Below are 17,466 nucleotides of genomic sequence, written 5' to 3'. Positions count from 1 at the left end.
TGGTGAACACTAGAGGAATGCAAGTTGTGCAACAGCAGGTTAACAACATGACTCAGTTTAGAGGTAGACGACATGGTGTTCGGACAGATCAGAATAGAAATGTGGTTGATGTGCAGTAGATGACGATAACACATTAATGTCATGCTTGCGGAAATTAATGACAGTAGAGACAGGAATATCCTTAAAATAATGTGAATAATTTAGTGCACAATGGTGGTGTTGCTCAGACGATTGGCAGTGATCAAGTTCAAATTTAAAGAGTTCAAGGTCCCCAATACAAAATGTGATTGCTTCTACAAGTGCACAGCAAATACAGGTCCCACAACAAATACAGCTTCCAAAAGCCCTGATGACACACCAGCAAGTGATTGTTCCTCAGCAAAACGTGAATCAGAGAACAAATGGAAATGTAAATCAGTTGGTGTCACGGTTTCCCTTAACTGATCTGAGTGATGAGCAGTTTTCAGAAACATTTAACAGTGACAGTTCTGATGGTGAGGATTGCATGTTAGCAGCATCCTTACAGGTAGATCAACGTGGTCCCTATGTAAATGTCAATAATATGGAACACAGTACTTCATTCCTGATCGACACTGGAGCTACACGTTCAATGTCAGAACTGTAGAAGTACCAAATTTGCCATTGTCAGGAAAAATAATTCAGGTGGTCGGAGTAACAATTAAGCAATTGACAAATCCTGTTACAGAACATGTCCCAGTGAAAATAGGTACATCTGAGGACAGGCACCAATTTGTTGTTTGCGATTCAAGTCCTGTTAGTCTGTTAGGTTGTGATCTATTGTGCAAGCTAAATTGTTCCATTAGCTGCATACCGAAAGGAAAATAAATTCAAACAAATGATGAAGAAGATGAGCCTTGTAAAATATTAGAACAGTACCCTCTTGCCACACTGTTTCCAATGGTTACAGCTACAACTTTGCCTGATGAGTTGCAAGAGACAGTTTTACCAGGAGTTTGGTATTCTTCAGGAAAAGAGATAGGATTCATAAAAGGAGTGGACCCAGTAAAAATAACAGTGAAGCCACAAGCAGTGTATCCGAGGGTACCACCTTATAACATGACCCCAGAAGTAATTGCAGGAATAATTCCCATAATTGATTATTTCATTCAGCAGGGTGTTCTAAAAGAAATCTTGGGAAGCCCATATAATTCCCCTATTTTAGGATTACGGAAGCCCAATGGAAAATACTGCATAGTTCAGGATCTGAGAAAAGTGAATGAAACTGTTGTCCCATGTTGTCCAGTGGTACCGAATCCTGCAGTGATTTTGTTTCAGTTCCTGTGTGAAGGCAAATGGTTCACCATCATTGATTTGGGCAAGGCGTTCTTTTTGATTCCTCGGCACGCGGGGAGAGCCAGTTTCTCTTCGCCTTTCAATTTGGAAGCTGTGTTTTTGCATGGTGTCATGTGCCTCAAGGGTAGACAGAGTCTCCATCAATTTTAATCAGATTTTGAAAAATAATTTGTAATCTCTTAAAATGCCTTTTCATTCAGTTGTAGTGCAATACATTGATGATTTGATGGTTGCATCAAATACATTTGAAGCCTGTAGGAGAGATACAATTACCATGTTAAATCATTTAAGAGAAAATGGACATAGAGTTTCCTCAACAAAATTGCATTATTGTCAAAATGAAGCAAAATACTTAGGTCACCACATAAAGAAAGGTGCAAGGAAGCTGTCTCAAGAGATAAATTCACCAATAATGCAAATAAACCCACCAGTAACAGAGATGTCAGAATGTTTATGGGAATGGTTGGCTACTGCGGCCAATGGATTCCAATTTTGTCCTTTCATCCAAGCCTTTACAGAGGTTGACACACAAGGATGTGTCTGATTGGGTACCATTTGAGGACAAATGCATGCGTACCTTATCTGTGCTGAGTGGAAGACTGTGCCGAGCCCCAGCTCTGGAAATGCCAGATTACGACAAATGTTTTTATTTGTTTTGCTGAGAAAAAGATGGTTATGCACTTTCTGTTTTGACCCAGTTACATGCAAGTGCCAACAAGCCCATGGCTTATTTTTCCGTGGCACTGGATCCTGTAGCTGCTGCATTGCCCGGCTTTTTAAAAGCCATGCTGTGGTGAGTGTCAGTATAGTACAGCGCAAAGGCATTGTTATGGGCCATCTCCTGAATGTTTTTGTGCCCCATTCTGTCGAAGTCCTTTTGACCCATATGAAGACACAGTACCTGACTAATGCTCGATTAACAGGCTTTGAGCATGTCATTCTGGGTTCCCCCAATTTCAATATCAGAAAATGTAATATCTTAAATGTGGCAATGTTCTTACCAATTTCTGCTGACAATGTAGATGACTGTAAGAAGGAGGTGACGCATGACTGTCTCAATGTGACTAAACTGTGACCCAAACCAAGACCTGATATTCAAGATACCACATTAAAATGACTGTGGGCCTCAATATGAGTTTGGCGGTCCCTGGACCTCCATGGCGGTATTGGCGGTCCGACCACCGTCTGGTTGGTGGTTGGACCGCCGAATTACAAGTCATGAAAGCCCTTGGAAGAAAGACAGCAGCTGTTCTGCTGGTACCGCCAGGCAGCACAGACCGCCACAGTCATGAGGCAGCACAAACAGGCTGGTGGAGACAGTGTTTCTGCTGAACACATGAGGTTGCACACAACCAATGTGGCCATGGCAGTCCAAACAACACTTCTCAGCAGGGGGAAGCAGGCAGTATAAATGGAGACTCTCACCTGCAGGCAGCCTTACATGTCCATGGAGCCCATCACACACGTCCTGCTGCTGCTCATCGAAGATGTATAAAATCCACACGGCCATGATGCAACCGATTGTAAGTACAAACACCTACCTGTATTATTATGCTCAACAACAGATAATTGCGCCCTAAGCCACATTATATGGGGGTCCCGCGACGGGCACCAAGTACATGTGTCATTGTGTCCTGGGTTGGAATCATACACAAAGAAGGACACATTCACAGTCACAAAATGCCCCCTTTGGGCAGGTCACTCACACTGCACCACAACACTACACAAAAACACACATCTGCACATCTCAGGCACTGGGACAGTGAAGTGTACACAGCATTGTGTCACACAACACCAACAACACAGCTACATCACCTCTAACAATACAACAGACACACTCACTTTGCACACATGCCATGGACTGTTGTCACATCCAACACACATATGTGTGGATGTGGCATGGAGCTCAAACACCACTCAAATTAAACAGTCCTGCTATGGGCACACACATCACTCAATTTGCAACACAACGGAAGGACAATGGGATGCACAATAGTCAGAGAAACAAATATTCCAAGCTTACTATGAAAACAATATCTGTACAATAGGGATGGGGGCACCAAGAGCACTCAGGGAAGAAGGGGCACTGGGACACATATCACTTTGCACAAGGCCCTTAAATGACATTTGCACAGGAACTGGCCCTTCAGGTATCTCTGGAACAAATAATACAAAAGTCAAATGACATGCAAATCTGCACAATGTGGAAGTGCAAGACAACAAAGCAAATACAACTCTAACTGCATCGGACATACATCAGCCTAAAGTAGCTGCAAGGTACACACAGCAAAATAGACACATTCACAGATAAATGCAAACAAAGGTAGTGCAATTGAACACACTTCATGTCTGCACAAACAAAACTCAAGCTGCACACATTAGATGAATTAATAATCCATATCAGGGGGACAAGTCTAATACCATACATGCTCACATTGGACAACATACAATGAAATACTTACCATACCAAACAGAACACAATGCTTTGACACCACAGTTGCATTAACACCCACTTCTGCTTCTTAGGAGGGTGGGGGGGGTCTTCTTTGAGGAAAGGGGTATGGGCGCTTGCAGGGGGGGCAGGTGTGACAGGTGAGGACTTGGAGGTGGAAGGGATGGGTTCCTCTTGGGTTTGGGACGGGGTGGAGGGAATAGGGGAAAGGGCAACCTCAAATAAAAAAATCTGTCTTCGAAACACATGGACGGTCAGCAGAAGGGGGTGGGGATTTGAAGGTAGAGGGAGTGGTTGTCTGCTGTGTTGGTGTGGTGGTGTTTGTTACGTGTGTGAGTGTGGGTGTTTGCGTGTCTTGGGGGCTGGGAGGTGGAGGTGCTGGATGATGGAGTGGTGGATGTGTGTGTGTCTGTTGCGGTGGTGATTGCGGGCATGCTTGTACTGGTGGATGTGTGTGTCTGTTGGGGTGGTGTCTGCAGGTATAGAGGATGTGGTGGATGTCTGTATGTTTGTTGGGGTGGAGAGGGGATGAAAGTAGGGCAGTGAGTGGCTGCCATCAGTGAGGACGTCAGAGCCTGAAAAGATCTCTGTAGGCCAGGCATTGCACTACCTCCAGGAATGCATTTGTCTGCTGCATTTGGGTGGACAACCCCTTGATGGCATCACAATGGCTGTCTGACCCACAGAGATACTCATCAGGAGGTCAATAGCCTCCTCACCGAGGACAGCAGAGGTAACAGGGGCTGGGACATAGGTACCTGTGACAAAGGAGATGCTCACCCTCTTGGGAGAGCAGGCACGGCCAACTGGGTGGGGAGCAACAGGGAGGGTGGCGTTAGAACTGGGGGTGGTGGACAAATATGGTACATGTGTTTGTCCTGATGGGTCCTCCACCACTAGGGAGTGGCCACTAGAGGAAGAATCCAATGATGATGAGGATGTAGATCCGGTCTCCTCTGTGACACTGTCCTCACCCTCCGGGCCACTGGGTCCCTCTGTGTCAGTGGTGTCTTGGCCCGAGGACCCATGGCCAGATGCTTCCCCACTTGGCTGAGCCCTGGCTCCTTCACTTCCCGGGTCTGTGCTGCAAATGGAAAGCGAAACAGGGTTATCACATGTCCAGGAGCACACTTGAGCAACAGTTGTGATTAGCAAAGATTACCATGGTGTCAAATAGGTCCCAGCAACAAACTCCACCTAAGTGTCCCATGCATATACTGTACCATCTGAACATGTGAACTATCAACAGTTGCCCACAGAATAATCAGGATCTCAGACAACTACAATTGCATGGCTAAAGTTGTGTAATCACAGTAACCATTGAACATCTAGGTGACTACATCACCTTCAATGCTTTGCCTCATGGAGCATACATCACTTATCTGTTGTCAAACAATATTAGACCAATGGCAACTCCATTTCCACAGATCCCATAGAAGGTCTTGCAGACATCTATTTCTCACATACACAATAACACAACAATAAGAAATGATGTTCCCAGAACCTGCCATGTTGCTGACAAAAGTACAATAGTCTGGAGAAGGTTGCGTGGAAACATTCATGTCACACTGGAAACAGAACCGCAATGCACACTTCACCAAGTGATATTTGTCCAAATGGAGCCATGGAGGTAGTACTAATGGTGCTCATATTTGCCACACATTTGGCATGGAAATGTACACTGAAAACAAAATATGCAGAAATGTCAGGGAGATTTGTCTCTAAACTCCACAGCACAATGAATTAGCAAGTACCAGGGAAATCACCACTAATGTCTGGCACCCCCTATAATGGCATACTCTAAGTGCAACAGTAGATGCCATTAGTCAATTGTATGTTGGAGACGCCCAGAGATTTGCAAGTACTCGTAGAAGGCCCTTAACAAGTTGCCCAATGGGAAGCTACATCACTGTCTCCATTTTGCTCATGCAAACCTGGATGTATGTGAATGAATGTTTGTACGCAAATACATGTGATTCCAACATACCTGCAAGTCACTCCATGATGCATGCCAACAGTCAGGTTACAAACATTCCCCATTTCACATGTGCAAAGCACTTTCCTACATGAGTCCTTATTAATGGCATGGAAATGCACATTGTGGGTAAAAACACTACTGCAGTTGCACATGGCAAATTACATGTTATGATGGGTGAGGGTATGTGTCAGCCAATAATTAATGGTGACACACTGCTGTCCGTCGCACAACATAAAATGTACCCCCAATGTAAATGTCCTGTTCCACACACAGGTTGGCATGCACACATATGTGAGGCAATACAGAAATTATCCACTCAACACAAGAAGACCATGCATGAAACAGCAACTTACGTATTCTAATGTTTTTCTAATGAGAAAGGATACATGCTGACAAGTAGGCACAATGAATGTTGGCAACGGAGATGGCACATTAATCATGTCAATGAACATTCCCCACTTACCAAAGGAAAGTATTGATCTAAAGCTGCACCCCCAAAAGAATGTATGCACTGTCACATGACTGATGGTCATCATCACAGTACAGTCATTAGTGAGGCACCAGCACCTGTCATACGCTGGAGACAAGTAGCCTCTGAGCAGCAGAGGACAATATACACCTTTCACCAGACACATGGCTGACAAGAGTGATCCATTACTATCTTTCTTATACCCTCTAACACTGAGGAGTAGTGGTCAGTTGCATAGAAATTACTCCCACTACAACAACAAACAGTACTTGATTGATCACTATACACGGCCATATGTTGTCCCTGGAGAGTAAATTGTTTGTGGATTGTACACAGTTGTGCCCTAGGTCCCTGGGCCAATAGGCAAGGTACATCAGTATGCAACACATGGCATGTCTACACAAGCAATCACTCATCTGCTGCCTTACACATGGCTCATCCCTAATTATCAGTGGGAGCTGCCAGAACTTAACATATTCACTTGGCAATGTGACAGGCAGGAATATGCTCTGTACTCACCCCCTTGTGGCTGCAGAGCTGTCCTCAAACACCTATCAAGGTCTGGGTAGGCCACCACCAGATTGTGGGCTATTAGGGGAGTCATGGTCAGACAGGCACCCCGCCCATGTTGGGAGAACATCCCCAGCTTCTGAGGTCCTCCCACCCCTTCCGATAGTAGGCGCTGTGCTGGCTGTGGACCCTGAGGGTCCGTATCTTCCGAGGGATGGCTCTCCATAGCTCCTACTTATGATGGGCATTGACCGGCATGGATGCAAAAGACAAATCAAGCGATTACAGTCACAAGTTTTGTCGCAAATGGTTAAGTCACATACATGTCAGAAACACCAAGCTAGAACTTTTCAATTTGTTAACACTCCACTAGTGTGAAGCGCACAAGTCAATAAATACAGGGGCGTGACTACAGATATATATTTGCATTTGCAGACTAACCCACTACCCTGCTCATCACCTACAATGACTAGTAACATTTATGACATCAGGTAGCCCTTGCTCCAGCAACCTGTACTGTAATGTGATCCACAATGAAACACTACACACCTTTGCTTCTGAAGAGTAAACTCCTTAGGCCTGAGTGGACCAGCACATTTACATTCTGTTCGATTAACTCACTGCATACAGTCCCTACAGGCAACTTCCATAATACAAACTTCCCGATTACACTTGAGAAACAACCAAGGGGCTGGCACGGTGGTACAGAAAGTGTCTTCCTTGTCCATGTATGGACATGTAGAATAACAAATGCAGACTCAGGCCACTTCAGGGGGTAAGTTCTGTGGTATGTACCTATACCACAAAACATTTGTATCTACCCTACAGAAATGGCATCCAACATACAAAGACATGCATTATACAGTTTCTGCTATGTGACCACGCTACTGAGTCACATATCATGGCCTCCCAGGAATCAACACACTGTCTGCACTGTGGGACTGTCATTTATGCAATAAGCCTGTACAACACAAATATGACCTGTGTGAAGGTGACAGAGCTGTGGGAGTAAGGGACCTGTCATGAGTTAAAGACACACATTGACAATGATGCAAAATACACATATGGACTAGTTTAGTGATTTACCTCTGTACTCATTCCTGATCTAGTCAAAGGAATGGGGCCTGCTGGGCAGGTTTTGCCTCTAGAGCATCATATTGGCCACATGCCAGGATCTGCTGGAGTACAGGGAGTGGGCACAGTGCCACAGTTGCACAGCCATAATAACTCTCCCACAGTCTGGACTAGGTCCCAAATTGGGAGATACATTTGACAGGCCCTGATTTCTGCAGGCTGAGCAGACAGTGTGGCCATCAGCAATTTGGCATGTGGCATGTAAGAGATGCATACACAGCTCATGCTGTCATGCACATACATATTGTTCAACATTTACAACACTCATGGAGAAAGAGATGTCATTGGATGCCAGTAATTTCTCCTTACCTAGTTATGTGCATCCAACACAAGGAGGATCTAAGACTCTTAAAACCTCACAAAACAGAATGTGACTGAACTTAACATATTGTACTGGCCACCAACACCGGCGCATTCTATATCCCATTGATGCCACACAGACTACAACATCAGGTACACAAGAAGTCTAACTGGCACACAGGGGTACATTGTAGTCTGGAAGGAGAGAAAGGATGGTGAAATACAAATACAATTGTGCATACGAGGTACTTACCTGCTCCTCTGGTAAGCAATGGAGCTATCCATACACGGGGAGGACCTCAGTAACAAGCCTCTCCAGTGCCTCTTGAGAGAAGGCAGGGGCCCTATCACCTGCTGGATGTGGATTGATTGCTCCCATAGGTGGTACACAGCAGCTCTGGGCATGGAGGTGTTGCTTGCTGCAGTGTCAGGAGTCAATTGAGTGAATCTGCACAACATGGCTGTCACATACGCGATCTCCACTGACAGGTGACACAGCCAGTGGTCCACAACAGAAACTGGCAACAAGATTAGCCTATGGCTGTGTTGCAACCACCTACCATCATGGCGACTTACGCTGGCAGTTCCAGGCAGTTCCTAATGTCCAGTGGAATAGGTCAGGTATCCACCATTTTGGTGGCCTGAAATGCTGTATTGGGCTTTAGAAACTGTGGATTCCTACAATACCTGTCTTTTTTTCATCACAAACATCCTTATCATGTCTTGCCATGTAGGTCCTTCTACTCAACCACCATTGTAGAATGTTGCAGGGCAAAATGGCACTTAATAACAGGGCACAGTCCACCACCGCCAACGGTCATTTGGTTGTTGGAATGTACAGTCACATTTTGAGGGGCAATTTGGTTGTACATCTTTGAGTTTGGTCCAAATCCATGTTGTGGACACATGTTTTGAAAACTATGGGGGTCACGTGTGAGCCTTGTGTGGTTGCCAACTTTGATGTGAAGTGGGTGCCACATCTATACAGTCAGAAATGCTTTGTCACATGATATCATTGCTGTGGACACATTGACTAATGTTAGAAATCATGTCTTGTCACACATAAGTACCCTGAGAGAGTGAGGATGTGCAACCTCCTGTCTACTGTCCCCTGCCAGACCTTCAGGCCGTGCAGCAATGGCACATAATCATGTACTGCCACGTGGATAGGCAAACAATAGTGGGCTTATGCTATCAGTTAGGGGCCAGATCTGATGCCAGCTATTAGTTATCCAACCAGCATACCACCCATTGTACAAGTCATGTCAGTGTTTTACTTCCTAGCCACAGGATCCTTCCAACATACAGTGGCCCTATCTGCTTGCATGTTCCAACCAATGTTCAGTCTGGTGTTGAAGGAAGTCCTCTCAGAAAATACCTTGATAACCATATCAGGGGTCCCCGACGTGAGGATTTAGCCCATTTAAGGGCCAAATTCTATGGTTTTGCCCGCCTCCCACATGTGGTGGAAACCATTGATGCCACACATGTTGGCTCGGTGCCACCACAGGCCAATGAACAAGTTTATCGTAACAGAAAGATCTTGTATTCCATCAATGTTCAAGTTGTCTGTTAGGTGGATCTCTACATTTCACATGTCTATGCTTGTTATCCGGGTTCACCCCATGATTCCTTCCTGCAGAATATCACCATACCCCACCTGATGTCACAATTGTACCCAGAGAGGGCCTGGCTGGCTTGGTGAGTCACATCTGTCTTGATTGTTTGTGTGTAATGTCAGGTGCTACAATCATGAAGTGCTGAAGCAGCTGCTGAAATGTGGAGATATCTAGCGTGTAGGATGATGGCTTGAGAATGCCATCTTGCCACCAGTGCCGGCAACACAGTGGTTGGGCAAGTTATGTCTTTGGCTATTTTGAGGCCTAGTTGATTGGGATGCAGGCAGACCAAGGAGTTTGTTGTATATGTGACTGGAGTCATCATGTGTTCAGTGCAGTGTGAATGTGTCTGCTGCCAATACCATCCTGGTTATGCATCATGAGGCCTTTGGAATCATTGTTTTGCACACTGGGTAAGCTGATCTTCGTGTCCTCAATATTTTCAACTTGGGTTGACAGGTCAAGATGGAGCTTGGTAGCCAGACACATCTTTGAGTTGAGCATGATCTTGGTCACTCCCAAGTGAATAAACTTCAATTTAGAGTTATCAAGCAGGGGTATTTGAACAGGTGACCAGTGGACTGGTGGATGGAGTGATAGTAACAGTGCTGCCTGGGAGTTGCAGACATGTCACTCTCTCTACTACACACACTTGACAAATGTTTTCCTCCTAGGTGAGTACACTTCATTCGGTAGTTCACTAATGGATGGATTTTGGCAAGTGAACACTGGGCCTGTGGTTGGAGTTAGTGAAACAGGGCCTATTGGGCTTTGCATTCCGGTCAATCCCTCTACTTCCCACCATTATATAAACAGTATCCTCCTACGTGAGTACACTTCAATTTTGAGTTAACAGACATGGCTATTTGTACAAGTGCACACTGGGCTTGTGTTTGGAGTTAGAGAAGCAGAGCCTTCAGGCCTTAGCAGTCATGTGATTCCCTCTACTTCATACACTTGATAAATGTCATCCCTGCAGGTTAGTACACTTCATTTGTGAGCTACCAAGCAAGGGTTTTGGAGAAGAGAACACTGGACTGGTGGTTGGAGTGATTGTGACAGTGTCTCATGGGAGTTGCAGTGATGTCACTCCCTATACTCCACATACTTTACAAATATCATCCCCTCAGGAGAGTACACTTCATGTGTGAGTTACCAAGCAGGAGTCTTTGTAGAAGAGGACACTGGGCTGCTGAGTGGAGAACAGGGACAGAGCCTTCTGGCCTAAGCAGTCATGACACTCCCTCTACTGCACACACTATACAAATGGTATCCTCCCAGCTCAATAACCTTACATTGGGAGTTGCCAAACAGGGGTCTTTTGAAAAATTAACACTGTTCTGGTGTTTGGAGTTAGAGAAACAGTGCCTCCTGTGAGTTGCAGTCAGGTTATTCCATCTGCTTCACACACTTGACCAATGTTATCCCCCAGGTGAGTAAACTTCATTTGGGAGTTGACAGACGGGGAACTTTGGACAAGGGAACACTAGGCTGGTGGTTGAGGTTGTATGAACAGTGCCTCCTGGGAGTTGCAGTCATGTCACTCTCTCTACTACATACACTATACAAATGTTAGCCCCTTGGGGTGCAGGATGGCCAAGACCTTTTCCTCCCAGGGAAAGAGATGTAATGAGGCACTGGGAGGGCCACCACCAGTCTTCTTGGCCTGTAGCTGGTACCTGGAGATCAGAGAATGGATGCTGCCCCTGAGGTTGTTCCACCTCTTCCTGATATCCTCCCTTGCACAAGGGTGGTGCCTATAGCATTCACTCTGTCAGAAATCCTGTCTCACATTTCTATTTTCCTACTGAGAGGAATATGCAGGACTTGTGCTCCAAATAATTGCGGCTCTACTCTTATTATTTCATCTACCATGGATCATAACTCATCTTCTGAAAAATGGGGATTTTTGGAACATGTCATGGTGGAACAAAAGAAAATGAGTGACAGTGAGTTACTAAACAGGGGAAGTGTAACGGATAGAGAATGGACAAAAGTGTGTGCAGGGTGTTCAATGACATGGTGAAAAAAGGGGTGCCTAATATATGAACTATTGTCAACACCAGAGCAGTACGCGCTCTATTGGCGACTAAAATTCAAAAACCCAGCATTCTCAAAACAACGTAATTTATGCATTGTGCTGATATGTTGTGGTTTAGCCTTTTGCATTGCAGAGTTCAATCCTGAAAACTTATTTTTAATATGCTTACAAATACTGTTCCTTTGCAATGTATTGCTGCAGGTTTTCAGAGTGTGTTAGGGTGTGGCCCCTTTCCAGGGCCTTCCAGAAACTTTCCCTGCAACATGCCTGGGCGTGGTTGTGGGCTGGGCCAAGACTCTATAAAAGAGAGCCAGCCCAACTCCCAGTGCTCACTATTCAGAGGTCCCGGTGCAGAGCAGCAGCTTCTTCCTGAGCTCCTGTCCCGGCTGCTTATTTGGTTCTTCCAGTCTTCTGCCCTTCATCCTTCATTGGTGATCATTGTTCCAGGCGGTAAGATGGTGGATGGACTGTCCCGACACCGTTATCGAGAATTTTCATATTCTTGGTTTAATTCTTAAATGAGTAACAGATTACTTGCGCACTACCATTTCTTGACATTTATATGGTAGTTTACAAATAGGCAAGACGCGCGATTTGTTTCATAAAGGTTTGACTTTGTTATTCATTGCGTGCTACCATTTCTAGACATTTGCATGGTGGCTTAAGAATCGGCAAGATGCGCGATTCGTGTTATGGTGTTTAAACATTGTTGTCCATTGCGCGCTACTATTTCTTGACATTTACACAATGTCTTACGAATTGGCAAGACGCGCAATTAGTTTCATGAGGATTTAACTTTTTTGTTCATTGCGCGCTACCATTTCTTGACATTTACATGGTGGCTTAAGAATCGGCAAAAGAAGCGCGCTTCGTTTCATTGTACTTTGATCTTGTTATTCATTGTGAGCTGTTATTTCTTGGCATTTACATCGTGTTTTATGAATCGGCAAGACGCGCGATTCGTTTAATGATGATTTGACTTTGATATTCATTGCGTGCTACCATTTCTTGGTATTTTACATGGTGACACTTGAATCGGCAAGACGCACAATTCTCTCCTCAAGTTTAATTCATGTTGTTTATTGTATTCCACTATTCTAAGATAATTATTATGTAATATTCGAGTTGACAAGTTATGTGATTTGTTTCCTGACTCCATATTGTGTTATTCATGGTGCACAATCCTGTTATGGTGTTTACTATATATATATATATATATATATACATATATATATATATATATATATCTGCAATATGCGCAATTTGTGTTGAAACATTTTAAGAGTACACAGAAGGCCAGAGTTTCTAGATGCAATATTGTATGGTCCTAGTATACATTCTCAAAACAGGATTTAAATGACTGGTTAAAAATTTAGTCAGAATGTTTTTCTGATTCTCATGTAAAGGAAAGTACTTGAATAAGAAAGTTTTCATTTAATTCATCTTGATTCCCATACAGGTATCCGGCAATCTTGAAACTTAATCATTTTAAACTTAATTCTTAGATTGTTCATGTTTTCAGAATGACTAGGCTTAGAATCATAGTCTAGTATTGATTTCAGGAGATATAATTGTCACATTGTGTGTTCTAACCTTTTTCTTACTACAGGCCTCCTTCCCAGCTGTTCTCTTCCTAATCCCCTCTTCCCCTCTTGAACTCTCTCAGCCTCTGTGATTTATCTATCAGAGCCTTGGAGCTGTTCAGTGGTGGACGTGTTGGGAACGTGCACAGACCGAGAGGATCTGGTGACTCTGACAACTCTGTGGACAAAAAGCCTTCTGGCTTTCGTGTGATGCAGTGTAAATGCAAAGGATTGTGGTCTGTGAGAGGTGTGTTTTATAGTGTCCTTTGCTGGTGTGTCTAGTGTGGCAATGTGTCTTGGCTGTGTTGTTTTCAAATTCATCCAATGTTCTGTTGTGTATTACTTTGCTGACTGCGAACCGCCGTGGTTTGGACCACCATTGGCTGACCACCGTGGGGGTCCGCCACGGTGACTGTGTGTTTGTAATAAGGTCAGTGGTTGGTCACTATGCTGTTGGTGCTGGAGGTCGGGCCACCCTTTTCCAGGCCGCCGGGCTGCTGGTGGTCTGCTTTTTTTGGTTGGCGGTCAGCGGTCCTGCCTGTAAGACACATAGTAGGATGGACCGAAAGAATGATAGCATGTCGATCTTTTCAGGACCGCCAACATGGCCATCTGCCAAATTTGTAATGAGGCCCTCTGTCATGTTCAATGATGGCTCATGTTTAAGAGAAACTGATGGAAATCTGATATCTGGTTATGCAGTTGCACAGTTTTAGGCGTGAAAGAAGCTTCATGGCTTCCAGGAGTTATTTCTGCCCAAGTAGCTGAATTTGTTGATCTTACTAAAGTATGCTGTGATTCTGAACAGCTTAAAGTGACCATTTTCACTGACAGGTGGTATGGTTTTTGTTTTGTCCATGATTTCAGACAGCTATTGTCCCAGAGAGGCTTCATTACCACTTCTAGGTCATTCATCCGAAACAGTGGCAAGGTTTACTAATTGTTGAAAGCATTAGAGTTACCTACAAAAATTGAGGTTGTCAAATGTGCAACGCATTAAAAGTCAAATAATTACATCTCGTTAGGCAATCCCTATGCTGACCAAGTGGCACGTTATTGTGCTCTTATCAAATCAAATCATCTTTATGACAACAATTGATACTTGGGAAGAAGTCAAAAGATTGCAGGAAGAAGTGTCAAAAGAAGAACAAAGAGGTTGGAGTAGGGCAGGTTGTATTCAGAGAGATGAGGATGATGTTTGGGTTTCCAGTGAGGGAAAAGCAGTGTTGCAAAATTGTTTGTTGTCCCCGATGGCAAGGTAATACCACGGACAATCTCACAGAGGTAGGGATGCAATGATCAGAATATTCAGACAAACATGGTCCAACCTCTGAATCAGATTGGTTGCTATAACAGTGTGTCACAGATGTGTAACATGTCGGCAAATGAAAGTAAGGAAACACACTGTGGTTAACCGGAGACTGCAACTTGATATAATTGAAATGCCTGTGTGTAATGGATTGAGATATGTTTTGGTTGTGGTATGTGTCTTCTTGCATTCGGTAGAGGCTTAGCCAACTCTCAGGAATGATATTCTCACAGTTGCATAGCTGCTTTTGAGGGAATTGATACCTCAATTCGGCTTTCCGACTTCCCTGGAATCACATTGAGGAGCTCAATTTGACTGCAAAGCCATAGATTTGTTATATGCAGCTTTACAAATTGAGCAAAAATTGCACTTCAGTTACATACCACCAGCCTCAGGATTAGTTGAGCAGATGAATGAAACTTTGAAGTCTCAACTGGCAAAAGCATGTGCATCTACAATGTTGAAATGGCTAGGTGCATTGCCTCTTGTCCTGATGAGCATGTGCAGCACACCCTACAGAAAGACAGAATTGTCCCCTCATTAAATAATTATGAGGTGTGCTATTATGTTGCCAACTGTGCCAGCAAATGCACTTGTGATCATTACAGATGACTTAGTGCTGGATTATTAAAAAGGACCAACTGATGTGGCTTGTTCATTTTCCCACCAGATTGGAGAAGCAACTGCTCAACCACAAGAACTGTGTCACTACCTGAGTCCTAGAACCTTGGTTCTGGTGAAGAAGGATGTAAGACAGTCATGCTTAGAGCGAATGTATGATGGAACAACGCATGCTGGAACCACGTATGCCGTAAAAACGTGGGCGGAACAATGACCACGTTGTTTCAACCCATGCCTTGACCATGCATGTCTTTACAATGATTTTTCATTGTAAAAGCATGCCTAGTAAAGGCATGAGTAGGAACGGCATGCGTGGTTCTATCATGCCATCCCCCCACCCACCCTAACGCCCAAAAGTATCCCACCCCTAATATTTAAACTACCCTGACCCCGCACCCTCCCTAAAAATAAAACTAACCTGACCCCCACCCCTAACAACAAAACTTCCCCAACCCCCACCCTAAAAACAAAGCTAGCCCAACCCTCCCAACCCTTGCCCCTAAAAACAAAACTACCCCAACCCCCACCACTAAAAACTGAACAACCCCGACACCCTCTACCACCCTGAGCCCTAAAACCTTCCCTGACCCCCTCCACCCTATAAAGGACCAACCCCACCACCAGCCCTGAAACCAAAACTACTCCGACCCCCCACCCCACCCCTAAAAACAAAACTACCCTGACCTCCCCAAAAACATTACTACAGCTCGACCCCCCACCCGCCCTGAAAAACTAAACTACCCAGACACCCCCCATCCCACCCCTAAAAACAAAACTATCCCAACTTTGACCATGAAAAAGCCATAGTGATCGGCATGAGGTGGGCATGGCTAAAAGCCCAGATAGATAACAACAAGTCGGAAAAGCAGCGCTTGCGCGCTGCTATGCTCACCCTAAAAAGGCGATGTTTTACAAGACTGCCAAAAGGACCCTGCATATGCTTCAGATAGCTGTAACCAAGAACCCTTAGCTTTAGACTGACAACACATAGGAAAAGTATGTATATATATACCTAAGTCAAAGACAGACACACAATTTTGTCATTACTAGTAAATGTAGACATGGATTTTTGTTTGAGTGTTTGGACATTTATGTTGAATGGACAAGATTCTACCATACCAGGTGTTTATTTAATTTGTGGGAAAAGTGTCTATTACAAACATGGTACATGTTACCTGGGAGTGTTATATGTTACCTGGGAGTGGTATTTCCAAATATTTATCATGTGGACAATTTTGACAACCCGGTCTGGATAGGGAAACCGGATTCCAGAGTTAGGAGAGGAGCTAGTGCAGCAGAGATTACAGGAGATATTTTTGGTGCCATTGTTCCATCAGTTTGAGTAATCTTAAATGATATCAAGATTAGGGCCTTGTCAATTGTAGTAGATAAATTATCTACTGACACAGCAGGTGCCGTGTTATTGGTGGACATAGAGATGTTTGCTCTGAGATTAATGGTTTTGCATTAGACATTTTGCTTGCAAAGGAGCGAGCGAGGAGCGAGGAGTCTTTAAAGTTTGCTTTGCACAAAAATGTTGCACGTACATACCGGTTAATAGTAAGATGATAAGGAAGTTTATCACAAACATAACTAACCTGAAAAATTACCTGAAGGAACTGACTGCCACTGGTGCATGGGAGGCAAAAGGTAATGGTTTTTCAACCACTGGAAGATGGTTTGGATACTTGGGAAAGGGAATAGAGGGAATGATCTTGAGACCCATGTTGATTGTGGCTGTGTGTGCCTGAGTTGCTCTTGGATTCGACAAACTATACAAAATGTGGTAAGAGAAAATAGCTAAGAATAGACAGAGGAGAGAAGAGATAGAAATGGAAACCAGGAGAAGCATTTATTATTGTAACCTTCAGAAATTTGAGGCTTAAAGCATACCTTGCCAGAAAAAGACAACTTTTGAGTTGTCTCATTGACATGCGAGTGTCCTTTTTGTAACGGCATAGATTGCTGTCAAAGGAGGGACTGTTGGAGCATAAATTTTGGAATGCTTTTAGTGACCCAGATATCAGCAAAAGGTGACAAATTATGTCTCATGTTTGACGGCCTAAAGTAGAAAGTTGAACTGACATGCATATTAAGGCCCATATTTATACCTTTTTGCTTTGCATTTGTGTCACT

The sequence above is a fragment of the Pleurodeles waltl genome, chromosome 3_1, assembly GCF_031143425.1.
Source record: "Pleurodeles waltl isolate 20211129_DDA chromosome 3_1, aPleWal1.hap1.20221129, whole genome shotgun sequence".
In the NCBI taxonomy this organism is placed as follows: domain Eukaryota; kingdom Metazoa; phylum Chordata; class Amphibia; order Caudata; family Salamandridae; genus Pleurodeles; species Pleurodeles waltl.
Note: the sequence above shows the minus strand (reverse complement) of the source record.